Source organism: Petaurus breviceps, unplaced genomic scaffold, assembly GCF_028583685.1.
Source record: "Petaurus breviceps papuanus isolate PSGF00001 unplaced genomic scaffold, PetGlider_PUasm1.0 208, whole genome shotgun sequence".
Lineage (NCBI taxonomy): Eukaryota > Metazoa > Chordata > Mammalia > Diprotodontia > Petauridae > Petaurus > Petaurus breviceps.
In genome coordinates this window covers 17333347-17345406 of record NW_027185852.1, presented here as the reverse complement: position 1 = coordinate 17345406, position 12060 = coordinate 17333347, and the positions used below count along the sequence as shown (strand labels likewise).

At 44.1% G+C, this 12060-nt stretch overlaps 2 pseudogenes; both read right to left on the bottom strand.

Annotated features, from left to right (window-relative positions):
• Window positions 1-1597: 1597 nt before the first annotated feature.
• On the bottom strand, window positions 1598-3992 carry LOC138165178 (CARD- and ANK-domain containing inflammasome adapter protein pseudogene; annotated as a pseudogene).
• Window positions 3993-9981: 5989 nt separating this feature from the next.
• On the bottom strand, window positions 9982-10434 carry LOC138165177 (mitochondrial import inner membrane translocase subunit TIM14 pseudogene; annotated as a pseudogene).
• Between the last annotated feature and the right edge of the window lie 1626 nt (window positions 10435-12060).

Genomic DNA, 12060 nt, shown 5'->3' with positions numbered 1-12060 from the left:
TAAATGTGTGCCATGCTCCCTAGAGGGAATCAGGCTTCAGCAAATTCATGGCATCTGTCTTTCCTTTGGGTCAGCATTAGCCTAAACTTCCCTCCAAATGCTCACAGTTTCTGAGCACCTCTGGCTTTTGAAAATATGATTTGTGGCTTCATTCTTCCTCCTCTGATTGCCTTAATGTGGAACAGGTGGGAATGTTTCCAAAGGCTCAGATTGGAAAGGATTGGAGGACAGCCCTAGTGAAGGCCATCATCTGAGGACCAGCCTAGCTAGGACAGTGGCAGTGAGCCACTATGGAGAAATGTATTCGTTTAGAACAAAAGGAGCCAGGTTCAAGTTCTACCCCTCCCATTTGCTAGCTGTATGACCTTGGGCAAATCCCTTTATCTCCCTGGGCCTCAGTTACCTCAGCTGCACTAGAGGGTCTTTGAAGTCCATTCCGACTTCAGGGCTATATCTCTATCTCTATGATGAGTGCATGGGATCTCCAGAGGGCAGACTCTTCTGTTCATAGCAGTTCATGGAGACCCCTAATTAAAGTTTGGGAAGTTCAATGAGTGGCATGGTGTGGGAGAAAGCTTGAGTTGGAGTCAGGAGAGAGGTGGGCTTCAATCTCATCTTACCATGAGCAAGTCAGTTGATCTCTTGGAGCCAGTTTCTGGACTTAGTAACAGCTGCAGGGCAGCACTATGGTGCAGGTGGGGCTGTTCTCAGTATGATGCTTCCTCTACCAATGAAGGTCAGAGAAGGTTATTACCAGGGAGTCACTTGCCTAGAAGATATTAAGTTACAGAATCCCAGAATTAGAAGGAACCTCAGTGTCAGTCTAGTCCAACTTCTATCTAAAGACGAATTCCCCATTATAATATTTAACAAATGGCCATCGGCCTCTTCTCTAAGGCCTCTACCCCACTTTTCACATCTCGAGCCAGTCCATTCCACTTAAGGACAGCCTTAATCATCAGGAAACTGTTTTTATTCCTAACATCAATCTAAATTTGCTTCTTTGCAATTTCCACTCATTGCTTCTGGTTCTACTATCTGGGGCCAAGCAGGAAAAATCCAGTCTCCCTGTCACATGATAAACCTTCAAATACTTGAAGACAGTTATCATGTGTCCCCAGCCTCCCCCTTCCTGTGCAGTCTTCTTCTGTCTAAGCAGACTTAATGTCATTAACTGATCCTCTTATGATGTAGTCCTTCCTTCATTATCTTGGCTGTCCTCTTCTGGACACTTACCATCTTACCAATGGCCTTCCTCGGCTGGGTTTTAGAAGTGTTTTCCTGCAGGGACCTCTAAGCTAGGATATGCCAGAAGTGGGATTCAAGCCTGTCTCTTCTGATTTTAAGTCCAACACTGTACCTAATTAGGAGGGGGCCGCCTACTCTTAAGTTCTAATAAAGGATGTTCGTAAGCTGTTGGGTACACTCAGTACAACAGTCATATTGGCTATTATACTTATTGTAATGACCATTGGTGGGGGTGATAACTGAAACAATGAAACCACACACATCCTTGAAATACTGAAGTATCCTTTTTATTAGAATTGTAGACATGCCTCCAGAATAACTAAATTAATCTCCGTTTTCCTCAGGCTATCTCATTAATCTATCTCATTAAGAACATTTTTTTTTTTCAGCAGGGTCACAATCTGCTCTTGGCTCTCTGACATCACACCCTCTGCCACCTGCAGAGCTGTCTTCCCAAGGCTGTTGACAGCCTGTAGGTCAGGTTTCTTCCCCTGAGAACAGCTTATCAAGGAGTTGACGGAACTCCAGTGCCCAGTTTTGCAAGCACAGTGTAATGGGGTATCCCTGTTGTTGTCTAAGGCATTCACTGCAGCCCCGCAACTCATCAGCAGTTTAATCAGGTACCCGTGGCCCTGTTCAGCGGCCAGATGCAGGGGGGTCTTCCGGTAGATGTTTCGCTCATTGATGTTTTTGTTTTTGCCTGCCTCCAGGAAGACTTTCACCATCTCCATGTTGCCCTTGAGGGCTGCGTAATGTAGGGGAGAAAAGCCGTCCATGTCTTTAGCTCCAAACCTGACTTTGTGGATCAGCATAGATTTCACCACATCAAGATAACCTCCAGACGTTGCCCAATGAAGGGGGGTCTTCTTTTCTTTGTCAGGCATGTTGGGGTCAGCGCTCGAGTGCAGCAGCAGCTCTACCATGGTCTTGTTACCTGCCTGGGCAGCCAGGTGTAAGGGGGTCATGCAGAGCTTATTTTTCACATTGGTGTCTGCCTCATGCTGGATCAGCTGGACAGCGGTGTCCAGGTTGCCCCTTTCACAGGCGATGTGCAGTGGGGCGCTCTGCTCGGTGGTGAGGGTGTTGATCTGGGCCCCTGCTCGGATCAGCAAGCCGATCATCTCATGTTTATTGTGCCAGGCCGCAACATGGAGGGGGGTCTGGCCATTCCACCCTGGGATGTTAGGATTCATGCCACTGTTCAACAGGAGCTCGGCAGTATAAATGGCACCTGCCTTAACTGCCAGGTGCAGAGGAGACTCCAAATAGGCCGTCTTGGCCTCCATGCTGGCCCCCTTTTGGATAAGTACTTCAGCACACGCGGTCCTGTCCATCTCAGCTGCCAAGAGTAAGGGTGTGTAGTGGTTATCGTTCTGAACGTTTAGGTCAATGCTGCCATCTGCTAAGGCTGTCACAACTTCAGGAAGATTCTTCCGGACCCCTTCAAAAAGAGCCTGCTCCTTGGTTTCAGAGGGTAGAGTTGCCGAATATTTTAGCAACAGCTGAATAACATCTTGGTCATCGTGGTGGAAAGCATTATGGAGAATGCCAGAGTCTGCATTAACCCCAGCTGTTAGCAATATCTTTATGGCTTCCTCTAAACTATTTATCTCAGGGGACTCTGAAGTTGGGTCTTCGTTGTGATCCCTGGCATCTGAGAGATCCTCATTTTCTGGGAACACCTGCACCCCTTGGCTCTCTTCTTGGAGAGCTGACCTGTACTGGAAATGATAAGGGTTCCCAGTGTTTTCTTCCAGCATTGGTCTCCTAAGGGAGTGCTGGCCTCCTCGTACACTGAAGCCTAGGACAAACTTGGTGTCTCTTCCTGAGATATTGCTGCTCACTCCACCCTGGAGAACTTTCACTGCATTCCCACGGGCCCTTTCAGCAGCTCTTTGCAAAAGAGACTTCTCTTTCCCATCCTTTCCTTCTGCCCTAGAGCCTTTGGTCATTGGGTAATTGAGGATTTCAGCCTGTTCATCGGTCATTGCCATGCCCAGTGGGCTTTCTCTTGGGAACATTACTTCATTGATATGCTTGTCTTCTAGAACATTCTCTGTATCAGCTACATCTCCTTTACCTGATGCAGTCAGGAGATAGGTGGGAGAAGCGGGACTGTTCCCAGGAGTCTGAGTTGGTGGGTATTGTCTAATTTTAGCGGCCATATAAGAAGCTGTCTTTGGCTTGACTGAAGCTTCCTGGACCCCTGGGCTCTGCTTTTTGTAGATTTGCTCAGCAGATTTTTCCAGGCTATCTTTGTCCCTATCCAGAAAGTGACCCACTAGCTGCCCTCCAGCCCCTTGGCTGATATCTTCTGTGCCCATGGTATATTTCCTTATGACACGGTACAAGTCAGGCTCTAGTTGTTTCAGACATGGGTAAAAAAACATGCGACAAGCATGCTCCCCTTGGAAAATCAGTATGTCCAAGACCCGGGTCATTTTTTCAAGGTGTGTCTTATAGTAGGACAGAGTCAGCCTTTGTTCGGGAGTGAAAATCCCATAGTCCACAAGTCTCTTGATAAGCACGTCTGAATCTTTAATGCCTGCTGCCAACTCCCCCTTCTTTATCTTCATGACTTCTGTTGCATAAGGACTGCTCCGGCCATGGGCTGAAGAAAACATCGTGAGATGGTTAAGTCATCTGCAGGCTGATGGAAGGGCTGGTCAAAGCTGGGGCTCGAGACGGGCAGATCAAAGGGACACTGATATTTCACAGATTCTTGTCTCAAGAACAACTGTGTCCCAGAGTCAAGTTTCAAATAGGAATTATCAGAGACGGGGAAAAAGAAATACAGATCTGCTCTCCTTTGTCAGAGCTGCCATATTTCATTCTGGATCCTTGACAGTTCAGAACTGTAACCAAATAGAATAATAACAGGAAAAGGACAAGGAAATAAAAAAAAAAAAGCCAGGCCAGGAATCAATTCGGCAAATGTGCTTTGTTTGATCCACAGTAATTTGGAAAGCAAGGAGACAGCTTTCTAGGGGTGGCCTGGACAGTTAGGAGGGAAGGCCCCCCATCCTTCTGTGGCAGCTTCCCTTTAGTGGGAGGTCTCAGGCACCCTTTTTGTAGGTAGTAATGTAAGCAGCCTTTCATGATGACAACAAAAGCCCTTAGCGACTGTCGCTATGAAGGCTTCCCTTTCATGAAACATTGAAGAAAATGGAAGACACTATGAGCCACAGAGGCAAGAGGTCCTTGTAGGTAATTCCCCTTAATTCAGTCTGATTCTATTCAGTTCAATTCCATTCAAATGAGTCCAATCCAATCCAATTCAACATTTATTGGACATCTATCCTATGCCAGGAGCTGGGTTAGATGCCAGGGGCACTAAGAGGAGAATGGAATAGTCCCGGAAGGCAGTGCAGTACAATGAGAAAAACTTTGCAGTTGGAGCCAAGAGAATCTGCATTTGAATTCTACCTGTTCCTGATTATCTGGGATTAAACTCTATGGTCCATTTACTCATCTGTAAAATTATGAGGCTGAATTAAATGTCCTCTGAGGTCCTTTCATGAAAGAGGCAAGATCCTATAAACTTCAAGGAGCACGTGTTCGGGTAAGGAAAGACCCAATCCGTGTCCTCTAATACAAGGTGATTTAAGAGGGAGAGAACACCCGAGGGAATCAGGAAAGGTCTTGAGTAAGTAATGACACCTGAGTTTTGCTCTGAAGAAAACTAGTCATTTCAGGAGGCAGAGATGAGGACGGATCTCATTCTAGGCATGAGAGACAGCTTATGCAAAGGTGCAGAGATGGGAAATGGAGTGTTAATATATGAAAAACAACTCAGTGGCCAGTCAGGCTAGAATGGAGAGGGTGTGAAATGGGGGCGAAGGAGGGAGGGAGGGAAGGTTAAGGAAAAATAGGATTTGAAAGGTTGGTGGGAGCCAGATTGTGGAGAGATTTGAATGCCAGGTTAAGGATTTTATATTTTATCCTTGTGGCAATAGGGAACCAGTGGAGGGTTGTTTTTTTTTTTTTTTTTGGTGGAGTGACAGTCATATTTGAAGAACTGATAAAAGCATGTCTAAAATAACCAATGTTGATATAGAGCTTTTGGGTTAGCAGAGCATTTTACAAATATTATCTCATTTGATTTCACAACAACCCCTGAGAGGTAGGTGCTATTATGGTGAAGTGGAGAAGGTAAGTGACTTGTCCAGGGAGGATTACACAATAAGTGTCTGAGAGAAGATCAGAATGCAGGTCTTCCTGATTCCAACTTTGGCAGTCTCTCCAATTTACCACCTAGCCTGTCTATCAGTGTATCAACCCATCACACACTCTCTGGTGCAGTTTCAGAAAGTGCTCAATACATCTTTTCCTCATGAGCTCCTTGAGGGCAGAACCTGTTTTTTGCTTCTTTTTGCAACCCCAGCCCTTAGCACAGTTCCTGGAACATAGTAAGTATTTAATAGATGTTCATTGATTGATCACTTGACTAACTTCCTTCACTATTGTGGTATTGGGGCGTGAAGGTGACCTTGAGCTCTAGAAAGCAATGTTAGTGGACCCTAAGTAATCTCCGGCAATTCTACCTGCCCTTCTTGGGGGAAGGGGTACATGAGAACTGTCTTAAAGTATTTTAATTTGTCTTTTAACATCTTGGATCTGAGACCAGAACAACAACAATGAAAGAGATAGTTTTTGCAACAATATGGAAGAAGGATTAGCCTAGCCCAGGAAAGCAGAACCAGTTGCATAGGGTGTAGAAAGGAATATATAGGCTGTTGAAGGAAAAGCCTTCCTACCAATCAGAGTCATCCCAAAGGCTAATGGGCTGCCTCCAACGGTAAGAAAGCTCTTCTCAGGGCAGATCTCAACAAGCCACTATAGCATAAATCCACCTCCAGGGGATACAACCTTCAGAAAAAGGCTCACATCAAGCAATCATAGGATCAGAAGTGGAGGAGACCTCAGAGGGCACAGATTCTAATCCTCTCATTTTGCAGATGAGGAAACTGAGGTGGAGAGAGTAAATTAGGTAATGTGCCTGGAGCCACACAGCTGGCATGAATCTGAGGCAGGATTTGTTCGAAGATCTTACTGACTCTCAGCCCAGCATTCCACCCTCTGACTTAACTGGGAGACAGCAATTGGGTCAAAGGTTCTCTGACCCCCACCGTTACATGTGCTTTCAGAGCCTGGATGGAACACTGTAGGGAGCTAATGTTCTGACCATTTGCCCCATTTTGTTGATTTCACCCACATGACAGCTTCTAACCCCCTATCCCCCGCTCTGGGTGACTTCAGTAGCCCCCTAACTGACCTGTCAACCTCAAATCTCCCTTCCAATCCATTTTCCACATAGCTACCAAACTGATTTTCCTAAAGCACAGGTATGACCTTACTCAGTAAACTCCAATGGCTCCATATTCTGCCCAGGATGAAATGTGATTTCATTCATATTCAAATAGGCTGAAATAAAATTCTTTATTTGTTCAGCATTTATATCCCGTCATGACCAGGTTCTGACCTACATTTCAATGACTCTGTATTACTCCCCTTCATATGCTTCACAATCTGGGCAAATGAACTTTCTTGCTGATCCTTGCACAAGACATCTCCCACCTCCATGGCTTTGCATTGTCACCTCTGTGAACCTTCCTCTTTATCTCCACCTTTTGGAATCACTAGTTTTCATCAAGACCATCAATTCAAACACCACCTTCTACATGGAACTTTTCCTGATCCTCTCAGAGATTATTCTCAATAAATTGTTTTCTTTTTAAATTATACGTATAAATATACATATATGTAGATATTGCATGTAAATGAATTTACATATACATAAATATATGTACATACATTTATACATATTTATGTCATATACTTACATACTTTTTGTATTTGTTATCTTTCCCAATAGAGGATAAACTCCTTGAGGGAATTGTATAAAATGTAAAGGATTAAAAAGGAAACCAATTAGATTGAAACCCAGTTATCAAAATTTGTTTTAAGAAATATTATTTCATTTTTGTCTTTGCATCTTCAGTGCCTAGCATAGTGCTTGGCATATAGTGGTATTTAATGAATGTTTGTTGATGGATTGATTAGCTCAGTGGGCAGCTCAGAATAGGCTGATTGGATTGCCTTTTAGCTGCTAATGTGAGAGCCTGGGGTTTGTACTCTCTGAAGTTTAGAGAAGCCAAGTTTATTGGATGTTTTCATTAACAGGTCTAGGAATTTCAGTAGGAGAAGAAGTCTGTAGAGAAGACACCAGCATGAAATGAGGCATCAGATCTGAGGAACAGTCAAGGTTGTAGCCAAATATGAAAGTGAACCAGGCCAAAATGTAGCCATGATTCCTTGGGGATATAACTGAGGTCAATGGGACAAGTGGACTGGTCAGGGTCACAGTGAAAATGTCCAGTAACATCAAAGGTTGATCATTGCCAAAATGAGATGGCAAGTGATATGACCAACCTGTTCACCTCAGTGCTCTTGATGAAAAGAACCTTCCATAGCAGTCCTGAACATTCATTGTCATTAAGGGGCCCCCATTTGGTGAATCTGGATTCTGTTGCTTTGGCATGTTTGCTCTTAGATTCATAAAAGGAAATGACAATGAATGAAAGAGCATTTACCAGGTGCTTACTTTGTGCCAAGGACCATGCTAGGTACTAGGGGTACAAATGGAAAAGCAAAAACAGTCCTTTGCCACAAGGGTTTATATTCTAAAGGTAGAAATAAACCTAGGAGAGGGATGGCAAGGGTGGGATGCTTTGGTCCAGAGAGTTACAGGGATGGTGAGTGGGGGCCCCTGGGGAATAGATTGGCACAACCCATCCATGAACAATGGTAGAGTGGATTTGATTGTGGTTCATGGTTCTAGAACTTTGGGGTTAGAGAAGAGGAAAGGGTGCCCATGCCCTAGAGAGGAGATTGATGAAGAGGTATATAGAGAAGAGAGAATGGAGTATGATTTGGGCTTTCCTGAAATAGTATCCTTGGAGAGGCAATCACTGATAGATCTTAGAAGCCATGTGATATAATGCTCTCATTTTATAGAGTGTCATGGGACTATGGATCATAGATTTGGGACTGGAAGGAACCTTTATGAGGTCATCTAGCCCAACCCCATGACATTTTATACTTGAGGAGACAGGTCCAGAGAGGAAAAGTGATTTGCCTAAGGTCACAAAGTTGGTAGACAGTTGAGCAGTTGAATACTCTTAGGCGTAACTCAATCTGGCCAAAGTTGAGCATCTAACTCATCCACTCATCAATTCAAAACCATATGACTTGACTATGGGAGCTCCTTAAAATAATAATATTAGCAGGCGGCTAGGTGGTGCAGTGAGTAGAGCACTGGTCCTGGAGTCAGGAGGACCTGAGTTCAAATCCGGCCTCAGACACTTAACACAAAAACTAGATGTGTGACCTTGGGCAAGTCACTTAACCCCAATTGCCCTCCAAAAAGCATAATAATAATAATAATAGCTAACCACAGCACTTTAAGGTGTCCAAAGTACTTAACCTATATTATCTCATTATACCTTATATTCTCTCAATGCACTTTAACAGTATTTATCTAGGTGAACCAGCTAGATGGTAGTGCCTAGAGCACTAGACCCAAGTTCAAAACCAGACACTTCCTAACTCATGGCCCTGGGCAAGTCAGTTAACCTCTGTCTGCCTCAGTGTCCTCATCTGTAAAGTGGAGTTGATAATAATAGCACCAACCTCTCAGGGTTGGTGTGAGAATCACAGGAGATAACATAAAGTGCTTTGCAAACCCTCAAACCTTCTATAAATGCTATTATGAAATACAGAGGCCAGGCAAGAAAGTACTGATTTGATCATTTTGGCAGGTGGATATTTTAAAGAGGTCTTATTTCTAAAATAATTTCCAGGGTACTGTTGTTTTCCAGGTAGGATTCATCTCTTGTGCATTCACTGATCAATTCTATACACATGCCATGGGCATCTCTATATAGACCTAGCCTCTAGTCCTACATCCCCAACTTCCTGCTATACATCTCCATGTGGATGTCTTGTAGTTATCTGAAACCCTACATATCTAGAACAGAACTCATTCTCTTTCCCCCTTAAACTCTCCTTTCTCCAAATATCCTTATTCCTGTTGAAGATACCACCATTCTTTCCATCTCTCAGGTTCACAAGCTAAGAATTGGATTCAACTCTTCCCTGTCTTCCCCAAACCCAATCATGCCAAACGTTGCCCATGACATTTTTCACATTCATCCCTTTCTCTCCATTCACATGACTCCCACCTCTTTTCATTGGGCCATATTGGTCCAGTTCGGGTTGTGCTCAGGAGTGTTGTGGGCTACATAATGTCCATGGACTGTGTGTTTGATACCTCTTAAGGCAACTCTGTAAAACCATAAGTTTCAGAGAAAGTGCTGGCCTGTATTGGTAGCTGGCATTTCCACACCTGGGAGTTCCCAATGCCAATGAAGGCACTGTCTCAATCCCTGTCCCTAGGTGATAGCTTCATAGGACTGAAGGTATGAGTTTTTAGGCATGTAATCTAGTATTGCCACACACTTAAATATAGAATACTAGTCCAGATGTCCTGTGGATAAAGATAACCACTTAAAAATATCAAATAGACCTAGTGTTCTCTTCAGATTGTTTTCAGTATTTATAGGAAGACTAGTGATTTTGTTGCTGGGAAGAATGCACAGCAAATTAGGAATACAGAACAATGGATGGGGGTAGGGAGTGGATGTCCCCAGCTCTCCTGGCTCCATCTGGCCCTTCTGTTCTTTTTTTTTTTTTTAAAGAAATATTACAGCTTTTATGAAGTTATTATAAAACATCAGAACTCCTATACATAAAGTAATTGATGTATATATAGATTTAAAATTATCTGTGTGTTAATTTTACTTCTTAGCTTGACTTTCTAATAAATCTTTAGCTTCATTGATTTTGGCTGCTATATAAGGAGATCCTCCCTTGTCTGGGTGGTTTAAGAGCATGATTTGTCGGTCAGCATCCCTGATTTTCCCTTTATTGGCTGTAGGGCTGACTCCTAATATTAGTGCAGCTTCTCGCTTTGTCATTTTGGGTTCAAATCCACCTCTGTAATAGCCACCACTGAAAGCACATTTTGGCAGACTTCGAATAGCTTGCTTTACTTGAGACTCCATATGCTTCATTGTTTGCAAAACATATTGGCCTGCAAATCCTGCAGCAGCGATGATCAGCCCCACAGCTACCGCGCTGCCCTGAGGCAGCAAAGCTGCAGCTCATCCCAGCCCAGAGGCATTGCGTAGGGCCTGGGCCGGCTCCGGCCCCGCAGCGGCGGCCTCAGATCCCGCACAGCGAGGAGGAAGCACGTGACCACCAAGCACCACGGGCTGCCTGGCCCTTCTGTTCTTGCTTTAGCTTGGATGTTCTACATTCTGAGGTCTCTTGATCTTCCAAAGAAAGGGATATGATGTGGTGGAAAGAACATTGAACAAAAGTCAAGAATTCCACGGAGTCCTGGTTTTACTGCGAGTTTTCTGGGTGATATTAGGTGATGTCTCTGGGACTCACCTTACTCAATATAAAATGAAGGGGTTGGACTTCATGGTTTATTATAGGTTTCTTCTGCCTTTGAATTTCATTGATTCTTTGCTGAGTGGCCATCTATTGACCTGAAACATGAAGCTAATAGAACATTGTCCCTGTCCCAGAGCCCCGAGGATGGGCAATGGTAGAGGGAGGGCTGGGACAGCAGGGTCTTTGCTTTGATCTGTGTGTCAGTTTCCAGTTTGCCAATCATTTGGTGGGATCCAGGGCACCCTTGAATCCTTTGTATTTCTCATTCTTACCATGCACTCTGTGTATAAGGGTCATGTACATATATGTGCATGTAGGGTTGGGTGTGTTTGTGTGTGGGGGCAAGGATTGTCAAGGGTTGCTATTCACATACAGACTGGACTAGATGCCCTTTGAGGTTCCTCTGAACTCTGAGATTCTGATTCTATGATGAATGAACTTCCAGAGGTCTCCTTAGGCTGATCCTCAGTGACTTCTCTCCTTTGTAGCATCTTAGGATGTGAACTCAGCCAGGAAGGGCCTTTAGAAGTCATCCAGTCCAACCCTATAATTTTACAGTTGGGGAAACTGAGTCACCAAGAAGTCACATGACTTATTCCAGGTCACACAAGAAGCAGAGCCACATCTTCTAAACTCAAACCTCCAAATGTATCAAATACAGTTAACATCATTTTACCTGCATAGAAATGGTGAGGTGGAGTCCACAGAGGACTGGTTTACTCTGGGACTCCAGATGCCTTGGGGACACCCTTGAATGTTGTAGGGACAATCTTGAGCCACAAGGATAATTAGAAACTTTTAAAACTTGTATTATTTTGATTTTTAAATTGGGACAATGCAGATGGATTGATTCATTGATTAATAAAATCAGTTGGGGAGGGACTTCATGACTGTAGTGCCAAGGGCCACACTCCAGTGGTTGTAGGTTCATACAAGAAGGACCCTGACCTCTTCCCCTGTTCTCAGTCAGGCCATGATCATACTCCTTCACTCTCTTTTTGGGCTAGCCTTCTCTTCCAACTCATGAGGAATGCAGGCTCTTAGACCATAAGACACAGGAGAAGGGGTTGTAGAAGGAAGGGAGGGAGGGAGAGAGGAAGGAAGGAAGGAAGGACGGACATCCTTCTTGCTTTTCTGCTTTATTTACAGCTCTCTTCAGGCCACACAATTCTTAGAAAGAGCCCTGGTTCCCACATCCCTTAGGGCCCACAATCCTTATAAACGCAAGTATTACATTTTCAACTCCTTTCCAAAAGCATCCTCCCTACCAAGTTGTCATCCTAGGCCCCC